Source organism: Zea mays, chromosome 9 (assembly GCF_902167145.1).
Source record: "Zea mays cultivar B73 chromosome 9, Zm-B73-REFERENCE-NAM-5.0, whole genome shotgun sequence".
Taxonomy (NCBI): Eukaryota; Viridiplantae; Streptophyta; class Magnoliopsida; order Poales; family Poaceae; genus Zea; species Zea mays.
This window is the reverse complement of record NC_050104.1, coordinates 160,042,668-160,065,987: the sequence shown is the minus strand read 5'-3', so window position 1 is coordinate 160,065,987 and position 23,320 is coordinate 160,042,668. Positions and strand designations below refer to the sequence as shown.

Genomic DNA, 23,320 nt, shown 5'->3' with positions numbered 1-23,320 from the left:
GTTTTGGTCTGGGAAAAGGATGGTTACAAATTGAGAGAAATTGAGAGAATTAGGGTATGTTTGATTTTTAGGAACTAATTTTTAGTCTTTATTTTAGTACCTAATCTAAAATGTTAAACATAAATATTAAAATAGAGAGAATTCTTATTTTAGTCTATACATTTGATAATTTATGAACTAAAATATAAGGACTAAAAATTAGTCTTTAGAAATCAATCGATTTTTTTTGTATTTTGGTTCTTTTCTGGAAAAAAATCACGTTTAGAATCCTGAATGACTTATTTCTATATTTGGACCTTTTACTCGGCGCCACAGCCTACGGCGCGGAGGTAACACAACTTGGCGCAGTAGACTATGACGTCGAGTAACTTGCCTCGCTGACATCGAGGGCTGACGCGACACCAGCGTGGCACCTAGCTTGACACCAAGATCTGTGGCGCCGAGCTAGAAAGATCTATAAATCAGTTGTTTCCTTAGAGCTGCGCCCAACCATTTGAATCTTCTTCCATACCGCCCAAAGGTGTTCCAATCTTCGTATTCGAGTTGGAAAACTTTGTATACCAAGGTATAGTGTCTCATTGATTCGTTTGTTACGTATATTACGTTGTATGGTTTCGATCAATTAGTTTTGATTGCTGCACATATCGCTATTAGTTATGATCCCTAGGATATATGGTTCATATGATGACTACAGTTTGTTAGATAGTTTGTGAAAGACATGTATTTATAAGTTAATATCATTTATGCTATTTCTATATAGTTGTGGTAATATATAATCGTTTGTTAGATGAAAGACATGTATCGAGAGTCATTGTGGCAGAAGAGAGGTCATTCTCGGGAGCTATATCCAGATGTATCTAATAAGGATGCTCCTGTTCCTCCTGATATTTCTGTCCCTAATTGTGACTGTGGCAGACCGGCTTGGGTATGTCAATCCAAACATCCAGACACGGTTGCTCGCTGCTTCTACACTTGTGCCGGTTTTAACGTATGTAGTTTATGACTTGTGTGTTATTGATGTTTACTACATATGTACTAATGTTTTGTTCCATTTCTGTAGGATCACTTAAAGGTTTTTTCCAGTGGATCGACGGTTATGATAAATTTGACCCTCGATATCTCATTTTCGCTAATTGGTTGTGCGGAAGGAATACATCCCGAACCCACCACCAATGATAGATGAGAATAAGAACTTAGCCACAGAAAGACAATTGTAGCTCCATCTCAGACTCTTGTGCGATTGTGAAGATATGTTGTCTCATGTGAGAACACTGCGAAGTACTTCGTGTGTCCCAACACACAAGTACTCTCTGAACTCTGTGTACTCTCTGAACTCATTTAACCTACGGGGCCACACTGCTCCAGCCCAAGCTGGGTCACTCTTGCTACTGGGGCCATTTGCAGATTACTTGTTGACAGCCAGAAGGGTGGATCGCTTCAGTTTCTCATCACTTGCTCTAGTAATGACAATCTACAATAATGTTTCACTCTCAGATCATGACAGTTTATGTTTCTGCTTCTGTATATAGTTTGCCAATCTGTTTGCTTATTAGAAATAGAATGGTGATTAGCTGACATCTTATTTGGTCGAGACTTCGCAATACTGTGATGATTTATGAGATCACCACACGGCCTTGTGAGTGTTATGCAAGAAACTTCCACAATCTGCCAATGATGTCATCTGTTCTTGTTGCTGAAATTGCTCCATTTTAATTGTTGACTGTTAGCAATAGGTTAGTAACTACAGGTGGAATAGCATACCACGCCCTTCTGTCCTGGGAGCAAACTGTGTAGCTTTGAATACTGGTGACAATATCGAAAATGTTTTCATGTCCCGTTGTCCGCATCCTGCCTTTTCTTTTTCCGCCACAAGAAAGTTTATGTGGACCATTTCTTTCATTTTCTTTTTGGTTCTGCACGAGGATGGCCACCCATGCAGTTCAGGTTTCCTTTTTGATGGATGTCCTGAACATTTTCATTTTAAATACCTTCATCTGTCAAATATGCTTGATAGCCATTACAGCCACGCTTTAAGTAGTCAACTTGAATTTATTTGACATAGTCTCTTGGCAATTAGTTTATTTCATGTTTTCAAAATTTCTTGCTGCTGCTTCTAGATTGTTGGACCTATATATTTTGAGTAAAATATATGCATGCATATAGATTTTGCAAGATTTGAGTAGATATACAAAATAGTCAGTGCAAACAGCCCTGTGAAACACTAGCATTTCATTTGAAAATGGGACTGATATATATTCTAGCTGGCAGAAGTGAAGTGCTTCCAGCAAGGGGAACTGAAATGGATTTGCTCATTGAAATGTTTGAGTTGATCCTGCATGAATTAAGAACGGAGTCGATCATGCAGGCAATGGATGCGCTACCAGAGTATCTCTGGGGCTTGCCGGTTGAAGAACAGGCCCCGCTGCAAATCAACAGCTATGAGCTTAGTGTTTTAGATATTTTTGTCTCACAGGTTAATCCACAATTGGTGGCATGCTGCTGTTTGTTACTTAGAACTTGAATCCTCTTGTGTAATGTTCTAGATATATGTGATCACAACATGAAGAAACTTGAAGAAAGTGATTGGGAGGCAATAGAAGGTATTATTATATCTAACAGTGGTTATTTTACTTTAGTCTGAATATTGTTTGGGACACTGAATAATTTCTCATGCATTCAGGTATATTTGAATACTCTAAGGTTGGTTTGTTTGCCTTTACATGGCGCGATTCAGATGGCAGAGCGCGCGCTTTTTTCTAGTATAGCAATGGCTAATAGACCTATCATGTCAACCAAAAAAAAAGTTTGGTGACTTCTATCGGCAGCGTGTGTATGTACATCTTTGTTCATATATAAGATTGTGCCTAAGCACATACTTATTTCATTAAGATCATGCAACGCTACGTCACGTCCACTTGTTCCTTTACGGTGTGAAGCGGCGCATGGGCGCGTTTTGTTTTAGTAGTCTGTTGGCCTAATTTTTCCTCATGATGTACGTACTAGATAAGCTATATTATCGTTATCCTCATGGATCTTGACTCCGCAATGAATAATATACTCCATCGCCCTTTTCTTTTCTCAAAAGACATCAAAAAATTTACTTCATTTGCGAAAGGGCCTCTAGCGTAATGGTTAAGGCTTTCGAGTAGCACCTCCAGGTCCTGGGTTCGATCCCCCTCGGGGACGAATTTCTGGCTTGGTTAAAAAAAATCCCTTTGCTGTGCCCCGCCCGCTCCCGGGTTACGTCCTGCGCGCCACCCTCCGGTTGGGCCGTTGCAGAGTGGGCGGTGACGGCCCGCTAGTGATGGGGGGCCAGGGTTCGGGGATTTTCTCGGCCGGGACCATGTTTCAGTCTCTTCTTAATATAATACCGGGAGGGCGGTCTTTCCCTCTCCGGCCGAGTTTTTTTTTTTGTTTAGACGTGCATCTATTTTATTGCTATCAGCACCTCTAAAATACATTGTCCCCTCAAGATTAACACAACCACGCCAAGGCGAGAACTTGAACCGGTGTGGACAACAAAGATCAGAATCAAATGTTTGAGTTACACTCAACACTTTACAATTTATCACAAATTTTGATAGAGAAGAAAAATATATTAAAAATTGTTCAGCCAGGCCGAAGAAATCACGCAAAACAAAACCCGCCATACCACAGCTCTTAGAGAGGTTATCAATGCAAGTGCTATATTAAGTTACATAAATCTAAGCTTAAGTTCACACAAAAAATAGTTATTTTCTGTGCTTGACCCATATTAATAGTTAAACAAATTATAAGAGCTCGTATTAAATAAGGTGTACATTATAGTTTGGCACCATACGAGATTTTAAAAATCTTAACATAGCTTATCGGGTTGAACTTTGTCTGTCTACATGGAGTAATTGAAAAAAGGAGGTAAACACAAAGTCAAGGAAACACAATTAGATCTTAGCCAACCATCCTCGAAGGGGAGGTAAACAGAAAGGATGAAGGTAAAACTTTAAAACAAACTGATAAAACATTAATGTGCAAATAATGATAATGCATAACAAGAAAGTATATAACTCAAATATACAATAAAATATATCATTGTATGTTTCTATTATTAGACAAGGTTTGTACAAGTACCTTGTCCTTCGTAAACTCACTGAGAGAGGGAAAGAGGGAAATTACAGCTTCGTACAGAGAAAGTTGAAAAGTCTAAATAATGCATGACATTGTTCATCTATTTATAGACACGGAGTACAACCATGGTGAAGTTACAATTATGTTCTTAAGCATATACATTTAGTCTATTATACATACTAACAGCGAGGGTGTCCATTCCTTCTTCTGACCTCCTAACTAAGCTTCGGAGGCTTCGTACTTTTCTTCGTCGTACATGATTTCATGGTAACTGCCCGAAGCTTCCTCCTTAGGGAGTGTGTCTATTGGTAGCTTCGATTGAATCCTACCCTCGACATTAGTCCTACAACATGTGAAATAAGATAGAAAACCATTATTGGGTAAGTGTTTTGAGGACCTTCGGAGGAAGAAGGTCCCCAACAACCCTCATTCTGATTCTTGCCTTCGAAACGAGTGTTGTCCAAGAACTCACCTACTTGCATAAAGACCGACAATCACTTTTTACAGTGTCCGCAAGCAGCACGATTGCTTGCTTTGTCTTCTTCTTTCTAGTGCTAGTGGTGAACGGTGGCGATAGTTACAACTACCTCACTACACTGCACCAAGCACGACAACTACACTACTAATCAGCATTGTCTACCGTTAGGTACGTTTCTCTTTCTCAATATATCAAATTCATATTAGTTAGTTTTATCATCATGCTTATATGACATGTTCAAATAATTGATCTCATAAATATGTTTATTTTCATTTTTGGATTAATTTGCTACTAAAGTAGAGAGCTTTTCTGAATGAAGAGCTTGAGGAAGAGATCTATATGGATTATCCTAATGGTTTTGTAGCAAATAGTCAAGAGAAAAAGTGTGTAAATTATTAAAATCTCTGTATAGCCTAAAACAAGCACCTAACCGTGGCATAGAAAGTTTGCTTTAATCCATAAATAATGGATTTTCTAAAGTAGCAACCAATATTTTATTTTCCCTTTTATGATAAAATCCTTAGGCTTAGGTTATGTCATATAAATATTTTCTAACGACTCTCCATTAAAAAATGTTATCTTTACATTCATTTGTTGGAGGTCTAAATCATAATGAGTAGCTAATGTCATGAATGTTCCGAATGAAACAAAAACTTTTTTTGAGACAGGTGAGAAGATTTCATTATAATTTACTCATTTTCTTTGTGTGAACCATTTGACCACAAATCTAGCTTTATATCGATCCTTTTACGTTCCCTCCAGAGCCTACGTGACATATTCGGTTGATTTTTTTTTATAAGTCATTGCCAGCTTCAGAAATCAACTAAGATTGCTTTTTTCATTGAGATTATCATCGACATGTGCTGGTCTATTTGGACTGTAAAAAATGATGCTATACTCACGAATATTCCCGCTTCAGTGCAGCGATGCAAATCAGTTTCCAAGTTTGAGTTCGCTCTATTTATGCAAATCAGCGATGCTATACCACAAATCAGTTTTCAAGTTTGAGTTCGTGGTTATGGTTGTAGACTCTTTTGTACTACTGTACTTTTTTTAGAACAAAGCACATTAGCGAATCACCCCTCCTGTTTTGGATAAAAAACTCAATCTCAGCAGACCTAGATATATATATATATATATATATATATATATATATATATATATATATATATATATATATATATATATATATATATATATATATATATATATATATATATATATATATATATATATATATATAGGAGGATGACGCACGCATTACATAATTCATCTTGTTGTTTGGACCTGTGGAACTGCACATGCACGTTTTTTTTTACCTAACTTTTTATCGTGTTTTGTACGTCGACACCCAGTCTATAAGATGCATAATCGAGATTAGGCACACAAGCAAACGAGTTGAACACGTATTTCAAGAAGAACATACGATCTTGACCAATGCAAGTTCGGTAAAGCAAGTTCCTCAAATGCTAAAACAAGAACAGATCGACCAGCTTGTCATTTATTTTCTTAAGTCCCTTGAGATCACGTACGTGTGGCTGTTACTAATGGATTCGTCGTCATTAGCAACTAACGACGATGTCACCAATATTGTTTCCTAGTTCTCACGCACTAGCTATATTTCAAGGATTTTTGTTGACATCAAATTAGATGACACACATTATTTGATCCCATTGAGGGCTTGTTTGGGTAATCTTGGATTGGAGTGGATTGAGGTGGTATAAGGTGTATTGAAATAAACTAATTTTCCTTTCAATCTCTAAAATACACTTCAATCCACTTCAATTCCTCTTTATCCAAACAAGGCCTGATTGTTGTTTGTTTGGGCCAGAATGCAGCAACCGTTCACAGTGCCATTGATTATGGAGTAACTACGACCCTCATCTTTCAGAGCCATCTGTTCCCGCAGTCAACCGCCTCTCTCACCAGCCAACCAAGCAAAACATGGCCTGCAGCTGATCCCAATATACCATTATTCCCACTACAGTACCTAGTAGACCAAACAGCACCAACATGGTGAAGAATAGAGATGTTTACGACCAAACCATCAAAGGACAATTAATTATACTTGTGTGATAAAGAACGACAAGTTTTCAGGTGAACTAGTAAATGAACTATCAAAGCTCTTGTCCAAAGGTTGGTCAGCAATAGGGATGATAATACGGAGTATATAACTGTCAGATTATACCATTTAATATCCGTACCTATCAAAAAAGTTATATCAGTTAGGTTACCCATATCTACTTGCGGATATAGAACCTTACCCACATTTATACCCGCACGGATAATTTTACTCGTCGGCGTACCGTACCCGCCAGAAAAGTATTAAATACTAATATGTTAATCACTCAAAATGCCAAACAAATGCATAAAAATAAGTTTAACTTCGAATATAACAAACCATATAATTATATAACTTGATAATTAAATAAATGATAGCCGAAGAAAATTTTTTGTTTTAGTTAAGATGTGCTTTATAAATGGTAATAGTGGCATGATGCAGTTATAATTCACCCATGGGCATTTAGGTATGTCTAGTACCTAATCATACCCGTACTCGACTACCTGATGAGTAGAGGTTCTTGCCCATTAACATGCCTATGGGTAAAGAAATTATCATATATCCACCTCAATACGAGTAAAACCCACAGATTATTTGGGTTTCAGGTACTCATTGTCATCTCTAGCCAGCAAGACTAAGACGTCATCCCGGATCATCGGGTCAAACAATGAACAACAACATAGGATTTAGAAGAGAGATTATGACAAAAGTAGATAGGAGAAAAATTAGTTATCCTTGATTGTTCTGAGAGCCTTGTGCTTGCACCACTTTTTCTTGTCCTTGGGTGTGAGCTTGTTTGGACAATCCTCCACAAAATTCCACTTTCTACTGCATCTATATAACATTCTTTCTTTCTTTGTTCTTTTCTATCTATCAATATTGAATAGGTTGTCTTAAATTTTGATTGGGCACATCCATGAGGTTTACCTTGCAAATCACACTCATCATCTTTCCAACTATCTAACTATATCTTTACCAACTTTGGAGGATGAGGTGGAGGCTTGATCATCTTCTTCACCATCATCGTAACTATCTTCCTCATCTTCATCTTCACTTGAGGAGCTTGAGCTTAAGCTTTTAACTTGCTTCTTGACCTTCATTTTCTTGCACTCTTCACGCATGAGAGCTATGCCTTTGCTTGATGAAGTGACTTCTTAGTGACCCATCTTTTGTGACATTTCCAATGCCACAATATTGTTAATAATAAGCCTTGGAATCATTTCACTTGTCCTCCATGTTATGAATGATGGTGATGATGCTTGCATATTTGTTTTTAGGAAGCATAGAGGGGATCTTCCTCACAAGGTTCAGTTCACCTAGTTTTGTTAATCCAATAGAGTTGAGCTTATTTATGGTTATATCAAAACGAAAATACATATATTTAAAAGCTCATTTTTATTTCATTTGAAATAAATCATAACTTTTAGCTAGGCAATGTTTTTCTCGCAAACATTGCTTGTGAAATCATGGAGCTCATGTAACTTTAACCAAATTTCATTAGCTTTTGATAGGATAAATACTTAGTTAAATATATCCATGCTAAATGAATCAAACAAGCAACTTTTAGCTCTAGTATTTAGATGAATTTATTTTTCATCACTCGTGGTTGTTGTTTTTTATGCTTTAGGGGTTTAATCTTATCGTGAGTGACTTTTCAAACACCTAAATCAACAACTTCTAAGTAGAAGGTCATTCTAACGGCAACGAATAATATGAAAGCAATCATAATGTGCAAGCATACAAACAGGTCTTTTGGTCCATTAGATCTAAATCTAACTGTATAATATATTTAGCATTTAAATCCTCCTACCACCACCTTGTGTAGATTTATAAAAAAGTCTCTAACAAACCACGATTACACATACAGTTGGATCTAAATCCAACTGACCAAAAGAGCCACTTGCACGCTTGCGTACCAAATGACTGTTTGTATATTAGTCGTTGCCCATTCTAACACTATCAAAGGAAGTTAGTGCCATCAACATGAGGTGCCCTAGAGGTATCCACCCTCTGCACTCTAAATAGTGTTAGCAAAATTTAAAGCAGGAGTTTATTTGCGCGTCGTTTCTCCCTGCGAGGCTTCCGAGCGATCATCCGCAAGTGCCGAATAAGCAAAAAAATGCATCACATGTGGGATTCGAAGACTGCTCGGTGGGAACCGAGCGAAGATCTTACCACTGCAAGTAATGACTCTTTATGTTATACAAATAAGAGATTTTAAAATATTTTGTTATACAAAGGAGAAATATTAAATATATATATATATATGCTAACAATTTGAAAATAAAAAGTATAATCATGTTTGAATAAATATTTATATATGATAAATATAACTGCAGCGAAGTATAACTAAAGACACTATCAAATAATATTAGTTCAAATGATTATATTAATTATAAAACACTAAAACTTTAAATATTAGCGGACATCCATACATTTTCCTCATATGTATATATCAGTGTAATTTTGCTAGATTATTTCTATATTAAATTAAGTCCCCTGACATAGAATGGGAGGACCGGAGGATAAGCCATATAATCCACTTTTCATTGACAAATACGTACATGCATAAAAAATCTAAAATAAAATATGTCTTTTATAGAGGAGAATATTGTTGCAAAGAAATGAGATATGCTACCTCTTGTCGGCGTTTCGAGATAGGGGGTCCCTAAGCCGACGAGTGAGTGTGCTGCGTGCCCCAGCCCAGATGGGTCGAGCGCGTGGGCGAGCGCGAAGGGGGGAGAGGCGAGGTGGCCGGAGTCGAGCGTGAGAGAGGTGTAAGTCCCGCGGCCTTCGTGTCCGTCCCGCGCCCAGGTCGGGTGCGCTTGCAGTAGGGGGGTTACAAGCGTCCACGCGGGTGAGGGAAGCGAGCGGCCCCAAGAGAGCGCCTGTCCCGTCCTCGGTCCCGCGCGGCCAACCTCCTCTGAGAAGGCCCTGGTCCTTCCTTTTATAGTCGTAAGGAGAGGATCCAGGTGTACAATGGGGATGTAGCAGAATGCTACGTGTCTAACGGAGGGAGAGCTAGCGCCCTAGGTACATGCCAATGTGGCAGCCGGAGAGATCTAGGCACCCTGCTGGCGTGATGTCGTGGCTGTCGGAGGTGCGGCGGAGCCTGATGGAGGGACAGCTGTTGGAGCGGTCGAGTCCCTGCTGACGTTGTCCTGCTTCCGTAAGAGAGCCGAGGGCCGCTGTCGTCACAGAGCTTGCGGAGCGCCATCATTGCCCCTTCAGCGGAGCTGGCCGGATGGGACGCCGGTCTTGTTCTCCGTGACCCGAGTCGATTCGGGGTAGGATGATGATGGCGCCTCCTGTTGGCGTGGCGGTCTATGCCCTAGGCAGGGCGACGTGGGGGTTCCTCCGAAGCCAAGGTTGAGTTTGCCTTTTGTTGCCGTGGCCGAGCCCGAGCCAAGGGGTCGGGCGAGGCGGAAGTCGTTCGGCCGAGGCCAGGGCGGAGTCCGAGCCCTGGGGTCGGGCGAAGCGGAGTTTCGTCGTCTTCCGGGTGCTAGCCCGAGTCCGAGCCCTGGGGTCGGGCGGAGCGGAGTTCGCCGTCTTCCGGGTCTTAGCCCGAGTCCGAGCCCTGGGGTCGGGCGGAGCGGAGTTCGCCGTCTTCCGGGTCTTAGCCCGAGTCCGAGCCCTGGGGTCGGGCGGAGCGGAGTTCGCTGTCTTCCGGGTCTTAGCCCGAGTCCGAGCCCTAGGGTCGGGCGGAGCGGAGTTCCCCGTGGCGCCTTTGGCAAGGCCTGACTGCCTGTCAGACTCACTCTGTCGAGTGGCACTGCAGTCGGAGTGGCGCAGGCGGCGCTGTCCTTCTGTCAGACTGGCCAGTGGAGCAGTGGAGTGACGGCGGTCACTTCGGCTCTGCCGGGGGCGCGTGTCAGGATAGAGGTGTCAGGCCACCTTTGCGTTGAATGCCCCCGCAATTTGGTCAGTCGGTGCGGCGATTTAGTCAAGGTTGCTTCTGAGCGAAGCCAAGGCCTCGGGCAAGCCGGTGATGTGTCCGCCATAAAAAGGGGGCCTCGGGCGAGACGGAAGTCTCTCGAGGTCGGCTGCCTTTGGCCGAGGCTAGGCTCGGGTGAAGCGTGATCGAGTCACTCGTGTGGACTGATCCCTGACTTAATCGTACCCATCAGGCCTTTGCAGCTTTATGCTGATGGGGGTTACCAGCTGAGAATTAGGCGTCTTGAGGGTACCCCTAATTATGGTCCCCAACAGTAGCCCCCGAGCCTCGAAGGGAGTGTTAGCACTCGCTTGGAGGCTTTTGTCGCACTTTTTTGCAAGGGGACCAGCCTTTCTCGGTTGCATTTTGTTCCGGTGGGTGCGCGCGAGCGCACCCGCCGGGTGTAGCCCCCGAGGCCTCGGAGGAGTGGTTACACTCCTTCGAGGTCTTAATACTTCGCTTAACGCTTCGGCTGGTCTGGTCGTTCCCTCATGCGAACTGGCCGTAGCCCGGGTGCACGGTCGGGGCCCAAGCTCTCGGGCTGGTATGTTGACGCTGTCAACGATTTGGCCGGAGCCGGTTTTTGCGAGAGCAGCCCCCGAGCCTCTGCATAGGGCGAGAGGACGATCAGTGACAGACTCGACTTTTTACATACGCCCCTACGTCGCCTTTCCGCAAGGAGGAGGGGGGAGTGCGCCATGTTACCCTCGATGGGCACCGAACATGGTGTCTCCGGTGAGCTGCAAGCGGGTAATCCGAGTGGACGTCCGTGCCCCGTTCGTTGGGGGTCGGCTAGGGGCCCAGAGGCACGCCCAAAAGTACCTGTGGGTGATTTGTCGGACCCGGTCCCCTGGCGACGGGGTCCGAGGGCTCGATGCCTCCCTCCGATGGGATTCCGTTACAAGATCGTTCCCGCTGGTCTCGGAAATGTCCTAGGGTACCTCGGGAGCGCAGCCCGAGCCTTGGTTATGTATCGAACGTACCCCTGGTCATCCCTCGCTCGGTGTCTGAGGCGACTGTGAACCCTTCGGGGGCCAGCCTTCGAACCCCTGATCAGTAATGGGCGCGGAGCCCGAGTAGCCTGAGGCGGCCATGGAGCCCTTCGGGGGGCTGGCCTTCGAACCCCTGACCAGTAGTGGGTGTCGGGCCCACGCGATCTGAGGCGACTGTTGAACCCTTCGGAGGGCCAGCCTTCGAACCCCTGATCAGTAATGGGGGGCTCGGAGCCCGGTTCCTTCGCGGAGAAGGATCCCTTTCGGGGTATCCCCCTTTCCCGGTCCCTGTTGCAAGAGATAGAGAAAGAGGAAAACGGAAAAGGATACGAAATCGGACGACGTGGCGTACCTTTTCTGACGCGGTTATTACGGCGAAGGTGAAGCGCCGCGCGCTCCTCCTGCCAGAGGCGCCGCGTGTCCCGCCGCGGAGTTAATGCGACGGGGCGAGTGGTTGGCGAGGCGGCCGTTGCGCGCGTGCGATCCGTTCGAGGAACGGGTCACGGGTGCACCGTCTCCACGCCGTGAGAGGAGGCTCTCTTGGTGTCTCAGGATGGGACGTGAGCCTGAATGACGACGTGACCGCTGCGCCCGCCCGCCTGCCACCGCTATTACTGCCGGCCCACTTTCGGTCGCTTTGACCGACGCGCCAGGTTGGCGCTGTTGGGTCGCCTCGAGTCGTGGCATAGGCTTTGCAACCGAAGAGGCGCGATGGTGGCACAAGTGGCAGTGCGGTTGCTTGCATGCAACAACTGGTGCGCCGGTTGCTCGACGCGTGGGCCTGGGTTCCCAAGCTGGCGTGTCAGAAGTCGGAGAAGCGCGTCCATCTGGCGCGGTTGCATGCCGCCTGCATGGCTGCCCGCCCCTTCTGCCCGTTGGTCTGGGCGGAAATGGGGGTCGCCTGTGACCGCCGGACGGTCGTGCGCACCTCACGCGGCGGTTTGGCTTCTTCTGCCCTGGGCTGGCTTGCATGACATGCAGGACCCAGCCCCCGAGTCGCAGGGGAGGGCCTTGGAGCGTGTTGGAGAAGACTCAGCTCGCGGCGCCTGGGGCCGCACGTAGGGAGAGTTGCCTTTAAAAGGAGGGAGACTCCTTTCGTAAGGCAACCATGTCTTCTTCCTCCCTTAAGCATCGTGTCTTCCCATCTTCCAAGCCCTCGGATGGGGGGTATCCGCCGCCTTTCCGCCTCCTCGTTGGAGGAACGCAACTCCATGGGAGTTGGTACCTCTCAGCCATCGTTCGGCTTCAAGGATTTTCATCACGCAGCCCGGTCGCGCCCCTTCACCGGCGGTCACCCGAGAGGGCGACCTCCAGCTTGATGGTGGGGGAAAGCGAGTCGGGCTGCGGCCTCTGCCCCTTCCTCAGCCTCAAGGATTTTCATCACCAAGGCTGGGGAGGGGAGAGTGCCGAGTTGGGGTCGGCCCCTACGTGGGCGGTGGCCCGCTCCTTCACTCAGTGATGGGGGGAGAAGCGGGCATTGCCCGTGGCGTCCGGCAGCTGCAGCGTGCCTGGTCTTCAGTCGCGAGTGGCTTCGGGGCCATTTGCGGCGCCGGCGTCTGCCACGGCAGCTGGAAGGGGTTCTTCCGCCGGCGCGGCGGCCGGGACCGGCCACGGGCTGACCTCCAACCTCTACGGCCTTCTGCCCGTCCTTGCCTCACGAGTTTTGGCATGGGCGGGGGCCTCCTGGCAGCGGCATCCACCCTGAGGTCAGCGTTGCCGCTGTTCGGCCCCCCGGAGCAGAAGTCGTCGTCGTCGCCGCTGCTGGAGCAGGTGACGGCGCGCCGTTCGTCGGCCTTCCGTTGCTCCGCAGGCCTTCCCCCACGGAGTGGGGTTGTTCGCACCTGCGGAGGGGGAACCGGAGTTCCGTTTGTAATGGCACTTCGAATGCCAGTGTTCTTCGTTCATTGTGGCTGTCGGGGCCTGAACGTGTATGTAATTTCGGCACGGAGCCGTGTTTTTTCCTCATTTTCGAGCATTAAGTCTCGCCTGTTGATTATCTGAACCGCTTTACCAAGCATGAGTTGCCCCATGTCAAGGTGACGGGTGAGGTATCCGTATCCCGGAGGCGTAGGAATCCCTCGGCCCGTTCGGCCTTGTTGTCTGGGGCTCCTCTAGCTTAGTTGAAGAGACCCCTCGGCCGCCCTTTGGTGGACCGAGGCCAGGGGTAGCGATATCAGTATGAACAGAGGCGGAGTTGGCTCGAGAATGGGAACCTGGTTGGCCGGAGCCTAGCCGTGTTGTCCGTCAGCGGAGCCGACGCCAAAGTCGATCAGTCGAGGCCTCGGGTCGGGCTGGCGCCCTTGGAAGCCGGTTGACCGAGGCCCCAGGGGTAACCGGTTGAGCCGCCTGCTCGGGCCGGATTCCCGGAGGAGTCCCTGGACCGCGGCTGAGAGCACCTAGAGGGGGGGGTGAATAGGTGATCCTGTAAAACTTCAAAACTTAAGCCACAAAAACTTGTTAAGTGTTAGCACAATTATGGCCAAGTGGCTAGAGAGGAGTCAAAACACAATAACCACAAGAAATCAATCACAGAGATGACACGGTGGTTATCCCGTGGTTCGGCCAAGTACAAAACTTGCCTACTCCACGTTGTGGCGTCCCAACGGACGAGAGTTGCACTCAACTCCTCTCAAGTGATCCAATGATCAACTTGAATACCACGGTGTTCTTGCTTTTCTTTTCTCAATCCCGTTTGCGAGGAATCTCCACAACTTGGAGCCTCTCGCCCTTACAAAAGATGTTCACAGAGAATCACGGAGCAAGGGAGGGAATGAGCAACGCACACAAGACTTCAAAAGATCAGAGCAACACGCACACAAGCAGCAATAAGAGCTCGCAACACAACTCAAAGAGTACACAACTCCACAAGAGCTCTATATGCTATCACAATGAATCGAATGCGCTAGATCAATGTCTTGGTGCTTAGAAAGGTTGTAGGAATGCTTGGTGTTCTCCTCCATGCGCCTAGGGGTCCCTTTTATAGCCCCAAGGCAGCTAGGAGCCGTTGAGAACACATCTGGAAGGCTATCCTTGCCTTCTGTCGTCGGGCGCACCGGACAGTCCGGTGCACACCGGACACTGTCCGGTGCCCGATTTGTTTCCATAAAAAGCTCATCCGACCGTTGCTTTCTGATGCAGATCTGCGCACAGTTGGCGCACCGGACATGTCCGGTGCACACCGGACAGTCCGGTGTACCTTTCCGACCGTTGGCTCGGCCACGTGTCGCGCGCCGATCGCGCGGCCGACCGTTGGCCCGGCCGACCGTTGGCCCGGCCGACCGTTGGCTCACCGGACAGTCCGGTGCACACCGGACAGTCCGGTGAATTTTAGCCGAAGTCGCCGGAGAAAAACCCGAGAGCGGCTGGTTTGCTCCACGCTGGTCTGGCGCACCAGACACTGTCCGGTGCACACCGGACAGTCCGGTGCCCCAGCCCGAAACAGCCTTTGGCTGCACACAGCCACTCTCCACTTCTTTTCTTTTCTTCTTCTTTCTGTTTCTTACACTTAGATAAATATATTAGTACACAAAACCAATATACTAAGACTTAGAAACATACCTTTGTTGAAGATTTGCACTTTGTTCATCCATGAGCATTGATTCACATTTAAGCACTTGTGTTTGCACTCAATCACCAAAATACTTAGAAATGGCCCAAAGGCACATTTCCCTTTCAATCTCCCCCTTTTTGGTGATTTATGCCAACACAACATAAAGCAACTAGAACAAGTGCAAAATCACTTCAAATAGAATAATTTTGAGTTCTATTCAATTTTGGCATATATGGATCATCCTTTGCCACCACTTGGTTTGTTTTTGCAAATCAAACTCAAATCTCTATTTCTACGTCAAACACACATGTTGAGGCATAAAGAGAGTCATTCCAAAAGAGATTGATCAAAGATTTCAAAAACTCCCCCTATTTCCCATAATCAACACTTCTCCCCACAAGAAGCCAACTTTTGACAATAGAGACAATAAAAGCTTTTGACACAACAAAAACTCTATTCTACTATTTTCAAAATCTCTCAAGTGGTAGCTGATCCATTTATCACTTTGGCCTTTATTTTCTCCCCCTTTGGCATCAAGCACCAAAACGGGATCAATCTTGGCCCTTTAACCCCATTGCCTCACCAAAATCTTCAATTAAGAGTACAAAGGCAATAAGATCATAGAGATGAACTTGGAATAAATTACCCTCTCATCGGAGTGCAGTGGAAGTCTTGCATGGACCAAGTTCACCTTTCCCCTTTCAATTCACCTTCGAGACTAAATCAAGCAAACTCAAGCAAATGGTTAGTCTCAAAGGGTCAAGTTGTAACACATCTCCCCCTAAACATGTGCATCACTTTGCAACGGACTTGTGAGGTCCAGGGAGTGTTTGTACAACTTGAGCACCACAATAAGCAACAAAATGCAGAATGAACATGATCAAAGGCATAAACACATGTATGCTACAATTCAATCCAAGTTCCGCGAATCTAAGACATTGAGCTCACTACGCAACCTGCAAAAGGTCTTCTCATCTAGAGGCTTAGTGAAGATATCGGCTAGCTGGTTCTCGGTGCTAACATGAAACACTTCGATATCTCCCTTTTGCTGGTGGTCTCTCAAAAAGTGATGCCGGATGTCTATGTGCTTTGTGCGGCTGTGCTCAACAGGATTTTCCGCCATGCGGATAGCACTCTCATTATCACATAGGTCTGTGCCCGTGCGTTGCCACGGTACTAAAATTTATATAAAACATAGATACGAAACGACAAACATCACTATGATATGTAAAATATGTGTGGCAAACATTATTAATATCACATAAATTATTTCTAAGGAGTTAATATAGAACTTTTAATGACAGACAAATATATCGACAACCGTACACTAATCTAATCCTTTTTAACGATATTGATAAGTCTCTGTATTTAGAAACATAGGTATAGAACATCTTAATTGCAAGAGAACGTGCAGCAGTATTGGTTCGCTGGTTAAGGAATCTCGGGGATACAGCAAGGTATTGTTGGGAGGAGAGCATCAGGAGTGGAGCACTACTCTATGCTAGAGGTAACTGCTGCTCGTTGGAGCCTTGGTTTAGAGTCCTGTGTATGGCTCTGATAGTGTTTGGAGTTGTCCTGTAGCAGCTCCCGATAAGTGTAGCCCCATCTATGCACCATTCATTTACATAAGAAACAAAATCACCATCTGATACACCAGTGGATTCCTGCACATCATATGAAACTTCCGGAGCTTAGGCCCACTCAGGCTTATTGTCACATACTAAATTTGAACAGTTTAGGAGACAAACAAATTCAGTAGGTAGCACCGTAGCAAGATACTTGCAAAGTTAGGGGGGGCAATGTGTTTCACAAATTCATGTGGAAAGAAACAGCAGGAAACATGTAAGTGCATTTTTAGAATATCATACATTCATATGTTTCAGTAATGGCAATGAGTGATGATACTACTATGACTAATTATTATATATTGAAGATTAAGTACTAACCTGGCTCGCGTCCATGTTTGAGTTGCAATGTGAAAACCTTTCCCTTAGACCCTGAAACAAAGGATTCAGAGAAAAATATGAACACTGGGAATAGAGGAAATGGTGGTAGTGGCAGCATGGTAGCATGTCACAGAGGGAAACAAACCTGAAGGCGCACAACATGACTGTAGAAAGAGTGCATTGTCCTCCTCCTAGAAATTTGTTAATAAAGAATAAACCAAGGAATTAGAATTAGATAGGAACTAAGTACACAACATAGTGATACAATTCCCAGTTCCCAGTTTTTTTATTTATCATCTGAAGATAATAGCTCATTCCTGACTGGTAACAGGCATTTAACAAACCTAAAATTTGGTGTTCACTTATTGGCATTTGAAAATGATAAAGGACCAAGTAAGATATATAGTTGGTGATGCCTTTAAGGTAAGGTTTATGACGTTCAAATATGCATCTAACTATTGAAATGGTTTCTGTTGACATTGAATGTTGTGAGGTACAAGTAATTCAGAGTTCAAACTATGGTCCCATTTTATGGTCTTATAATGACTTCTGCTACTGTCAAATGATGGTACATGGGCTTCTCTAAATGTCTAAATAGACTGATTAGTAATCCTGACATTTTTTGACATGGACTGTTTGTTGAACCTTACTTCAGATTATCAATAGGAGTAGAGTAACAACTTAACATTGACATGCATGCCAAAGGATAAACCACAGAACATAGGTGATAAATAAATAAATGGCGAAATGTATCAATATCAGTCATAGGATGCCATAGAGAGACATACACATCAAGGAAAAACCCGCCATCCGCGAGAAACTTAACCCTAGAATCCTTTGGTAGCAGCGCACAAAAGAATCATCGTGCATGTAAGTGGCTAGCCCACCAGCAGAGCATCCTGTTAGGAAAGCCTAAACCTCAAACTTATATCCTTTCTACACAGAGAGAGAAGATGCCAAACCTCAACAACTGAGGTTATAGTGATTCCTTTGATCTGCCAGAGATTTATATACATGAAATACAACAGATCTGTAAATAGAAATTAGTAAATTCTAGAATGGTTTAAAAAAGTCTTCAACACTGAGTTCCACCATTTCATCAGAAAAGGCACAGTTTTAATCAAATAGCAAGCTTTTTTTGAGGAATCAAATAGCAAGCTTAATACAGTCAAATAGCAAGCTTAATACAATCAACTCTTGTGTATAAAATCAGGTTATCAATTTATGAGGTATATGGTAAGATAAATAAATGGCATTGATGAGCTTAGTGATAAATCATTTCTGAAAATGACCTATTCTGATTGTTCAAAAACATGCATGCAGAATTGCAGATCACATCACTCTTCAGCATAAATTTATTGCAGCCAGAAACTCTCATCTACAAGCACTTCATAATGGTTAATGAACCAGCCACCATGACCATGCACATTCAACAAAAAATAGTTTACATTCGAGTTGCCTAAAAACAAAAGGCTCTCTCCCAACCATAACTTTTCTCTAAATTAAACAAAAAGGGCCAAGATCTAGAAGCATCAGCAAGGAGAACTGAGATCTAGAAGCGGACGGATCGAGGGGCTCACCGGTTGGTCAGCGTCTCTTGTGCTCCTGGATGAACTTGGAGTTCTTGAAGTTCTCCTCGGTGAAGTTGGTCGTCATCTTGGTGATGATGAAGCCGGTGATGGCGAACCCCGTGATGAAGGGACGGTGATGTCGAACGTCTTCATCCTCTCGGCCTTCGGCTCCGGCTGTTGGACGCGTCGTGGCATCGTGCTGTCGTCCGCGTGGCTCGTCATCCTCGGGCTGGTGCCTGGGCGAGCCGCCGAGTCAAGAAAAATAACACTAATCAAGAAAAACTTGTCCTGAATATACCACTGATCTGAGTATACCTGGGAGAGCGCCGAGAAGCCACGGATCGAACAGATGCACGTAAACAGCTAGCAAGAAATGGGAGGTAATCAGTAAAAATGTATTTAAGTCATGGAATGAGTCACTTAAAAGATTTAGCGCTACTGCTATGAGTACATCGCATGAACAAAATTTAGTGCTGATCTGAATATAACTCACTGCAATGTGATTTAAGTCTCAGATTATTTTAAGTGCTGATCTGAGTATAACAGTAATCAAGAAAAACTTGTGTGAAGGTGGCAAATATCTTAGTATACCAATAATCAACAAAAACTTGTGTGATATGTAAACGCAACAGATATCGCCAGTATTTTTGAAACCAAATGCGAAGGTAAACAATAGTAATGTAGTGAAAACAGTTAGATTCAGAACTTAATATAGTGAAAACAGTTAGATTCAGATCATCTAAAATCTCTATCTAGCCAATGGCCAGGTTAGCTAATCTGCTCAAGGCTCACACAAGGTGTCAGAAATAAGGAGTAGATCGTCACAGCACAGTCGACATCATCTAAGAAAAAGTAAAGACCTACGATCTCACAAACTCGTAATAAAATGCTAAATGACGGAGCAAATGGCCAGGTTAGCTCAGAAAAAAATGCGAGGGAGGAGCTCAGAGAGTTGTTGAATTTGCTCAACGGAGGGAACGAAGTCCCTGCTCATACAAGAGGTGTCAGAAGAAAGCAGTGCTCATCACATTTGTCTGTATAAACTTTGCCAAATTCGTAATAGAAAGCAGTGCTCGTCACATTTATAAACTTTGCCAAATAGATGGTGGATTGACTTAGGACAAAAAATACAATGAACATTCCATTTTGATATCTGGATTTAGACGAGTATTCTTACAAAGTTGATTATACCAATTCAAGCTGCACATTAGGGGGCAGGGGATCATAATCACAATAAAAAATTGGACTGGAATGAAAAGAGAATGTCCGGTAATGCAACTACATTGGATTTATAGTAACATTTCTGTAAGCATCTTTAATATGAATAGTATTGTGCTACAATAATCTGTTGTGAGCAGGTTCCTAAAGTAAGGTGATCGGCAATATAATATTATTATTCAGCTATATTCAATATGGAAATTCTGAACTGAAACTACACATCGTTTGAATTTGTTTCAGAACCCTGACCTTAATAGGAATCTTTGATAGGAATAATTCAAATGTATATAAAAAACAAAGCTAGTAATTTACCTAAAAAAGTGTTGTTCCTATGTTCAGTTTACGCACCACATAAATATTGAAGACATTAATTACTTACTTGCTCTGGACTCAAACATGCTCCATTTGTTCACATAACTCTATTATTGCCGCTCAGGACTCAAGCATGGTCCATTTGGTGTTCACTGTACTTTCGTTTGGACAAGGCGAACAATTTCAGTTCTTTTTTTTCTGTATTTCAGTGCAGTTAATAACTTAAGCCATAATATGCAATACACACATTGCATCACTCTACAATAGGACATTTGCATGAGAATTCAGAAGTCAAGAAACAAATGTAAAATAGTAGTATGTAGCATCAGTGCATTTGAGGTTTACCTGGAAAAAATGAGCCTTATGCAAATGGCCTTCTCCGAGCACTTCCCAAATAACCAGTCAACAGTGAAATTGAGGATCAAACCTGTGGATGGAAGCATGTTTTAAAAACTTCATAACGATTGCTTTGCAGCAAAAGCAAATGATAAAGATTTATAGGCTAAGTAATCCACAAGGAAGTTTTATAGGCTAAGTAACAATAGATCATTATCACTCTCAACTATTAAAATAAACCATAATTTTTGCTAGTCATATTCATGCAACACCCTTTAGAATTTTCTACTCGCCTATAGTGAATGATAAGTACAGTAGATATTTTTAGCTAGAGATGATAACCTAAATGCATGTTCATTAGTAGCTATAACCGGCTGTAGTGAAATTTCTAGAAAAAAACTGATCAACTTGGTAACTCTCCCTTTGCACTACTTTGAGATATCACTGAAGACATGTTGTCAATATAAGAAATGCCATTAGAGCCCCCCACAATAGCGGTCCTTTGATATTATAACCAAAAAATGTAAATGCAATAATAAATTAGAGCACAAATATCTATCGAGTTCCATGTTTTGTGCATCAGGGTTTCTTATATATCAATGAAGACATCTTGTGAATTTAGTGTCACCTAGTGTCCATGGAAGTGCAGATATAAGAAGAGGAATATAAAGATTAGGGCATTAAGCCATAGCATTATTGTAGACAAAGAAGAAATCACTGACTTTAGTTGCTAAAACAATCCAGGACTGGAGAAGAAACTGTAAGAGGACTGTTAAGGACTGCTAACTTAAGGGCTTTGCTTGAGTGATTCCCTGCCTATGTAGGTTCATGTTTGGTTTTGGGTTGGCAGTTTACCTACCCTAGTATAGTTTTGAAATATGAATATAACCAGTCATGTCAATTTTATTGCTAGTTTAAAAAGTGATTCTTTTCAAGGAATCTCTCTACTCAACAACACTTGATTAGGACAACAGACTTGCAAATAATATTTTTGTTTGATGTTGAACAAAGGTTAGGGTACGAATGCCAATATGCAAGGATCTTTAAATAAATACATCTGACGTTGCTTGCTAATTTTGACAGGTTGATGTCATACACTACTTTTCGTTCTTGAAAGCTAGAGAGAACTCGGCTATGGTCCTGTAAGTTGTGGTGAGGCCTCACAAAGGATTAACTGCAACGGTTTCAAGTTGGCAAAAGCAGAAGGGAAGGGAATTGGATGGCCCACACGACCATATCTTCAAATGTAGATGAATATAGTGAGAGGGCTATTCCTCATCGTCTAATCTCTAAAATATTAGGAGGGGGACATTCATGTAGTCTCAAGTGAATGCATTGTGATGCAAGCATCACTTACTGGACTTACCAGGTCACAATTTTCAAGGGTAGTCCACTTATGTTGCTTGCTTGTTCCTTTCGATCAACAACATGCCTAGTAGCGATACCTATAAGGGTAGATTCAAGAAAGGGCAAGCATGTATAGTAGAAACTGAATTGTCGGGACTTAAAATAACACAATCTAGCTAATCACCTACAAGCAAACCAACAGCAGATCCACCTGTAAGTAGTAAGATAGATGCCTCCACAATCCCATGCAATCTGAAAGCTGCTAGTCACAAATAATATACTAAAACAAAAGGTATCAGAAAGTAGCAGGGCATGAAGATCTAGGGATGCTTGTCCCCATTAGTTCTTCTGTAATATGTTGTAGTGAATTAGGAAAATTGAAACCTTTGTTGTATTTGTGCCCTGAAAACTGAATGAGGACAGTTGTGTTCATGTGTATTCAGTTGGGTTTTTGTGTCCTGAAAGCTGAATGTTCAGTAGAAGTTGGCTGTGCAAATTCAGATGGGTTGTATTTTATTTGTCCATGCTGTTAACTGAATGTTCAGTAGAAATTGGGTATGCACCTATTTTTTGTTGATTGTCGACTGTCCAAATGTAGCTCAGGATAGGTTGCTTTGTTCCCGGTATCTAAATTTTTTCATTCAGTTGATGGGAGCAGCCCACACATGCACACAATCTGAATTTAGGGCCTCGAAATGACAATAAAAATGAATGCAGTTCAATCTGAATTTAGGTGCATCCACCACATCATTCACCATAATGGTACAAACACAAACTAAACAAAGGCCACTGGCTAGTTCAAATTATAGAAGACATAATCATTCAACAACAAAGGCCATTGGCCAGTTCAAATTACAGAAGACACAACTAAATTTTTCGGTACCTTCAAAATACCTTGTTTCTCCTTTCCTCCATCGGCACGGTACCTGGAGATGGTGGTGCCATCGTGAAGTAGTAGGACGGAGGGTGCATCGTCGAACTGGGCAGGGGAAGGGTGCCAATGGCTGATGTCGATGAGCCACCACTGCACCCCACTCTCATCTGTCATCCCTAAGACCCCACCCCAAGACTGAGAGTGGAAGCATCGCCCTCCACCTCGGCCTCCACCTTCGTCGCCACCATGACCTTGGTCTAGACCCGGATTGAGGCCTCCGCCGTCGCCGCAGCAGCCTGGACGTGGATCTAGTCCTCGATCATCGCCGCCACAACCTGGACGCGCAGATCTGGAGCAACTTGGAGCCCATTCGCACGAAGCTGGAGCTATGGTGTCGACCTCCAAGCGTGCTTCCCCAAACTTTCCTCTTCCGGACGACGCCCTCTCATTCAGCTCCACGACCTCCAAGCGTGCATGCTAGAGAGCAAGGAGTAGATCTGGCGGAGTGGAGGTCGTGGAGAGGTAGCGTGCGGGTGTGGACCAAAGATGGCGCAGAGGTTGCGAGGAGGAAGGCACCGCCACGTCTCGGGAGACTG

The 23,320-nt window shown here is 43.9% G+C and overlaps 1 non-coding gene across 1 annotated transcript; it reads right to left on the bottom strand.

The window, feature by feature from the left end:
- Nucleotides 1-19,578: 19,578 nt before the first annotated feature.
- LOC111590209 (small nucleolar RNA snoR1) lies at nucleotides 19,579-19,669 on the bottom strand. The gene has a single exon (XR_004852919.1). It is a non-coding gene; the product is annotated as a small nucleolar RNA snoR1 (small nucleolar RNA).
- Nucleotides 19,670-23,320: the final 3,651 nt, after the last annotated feature.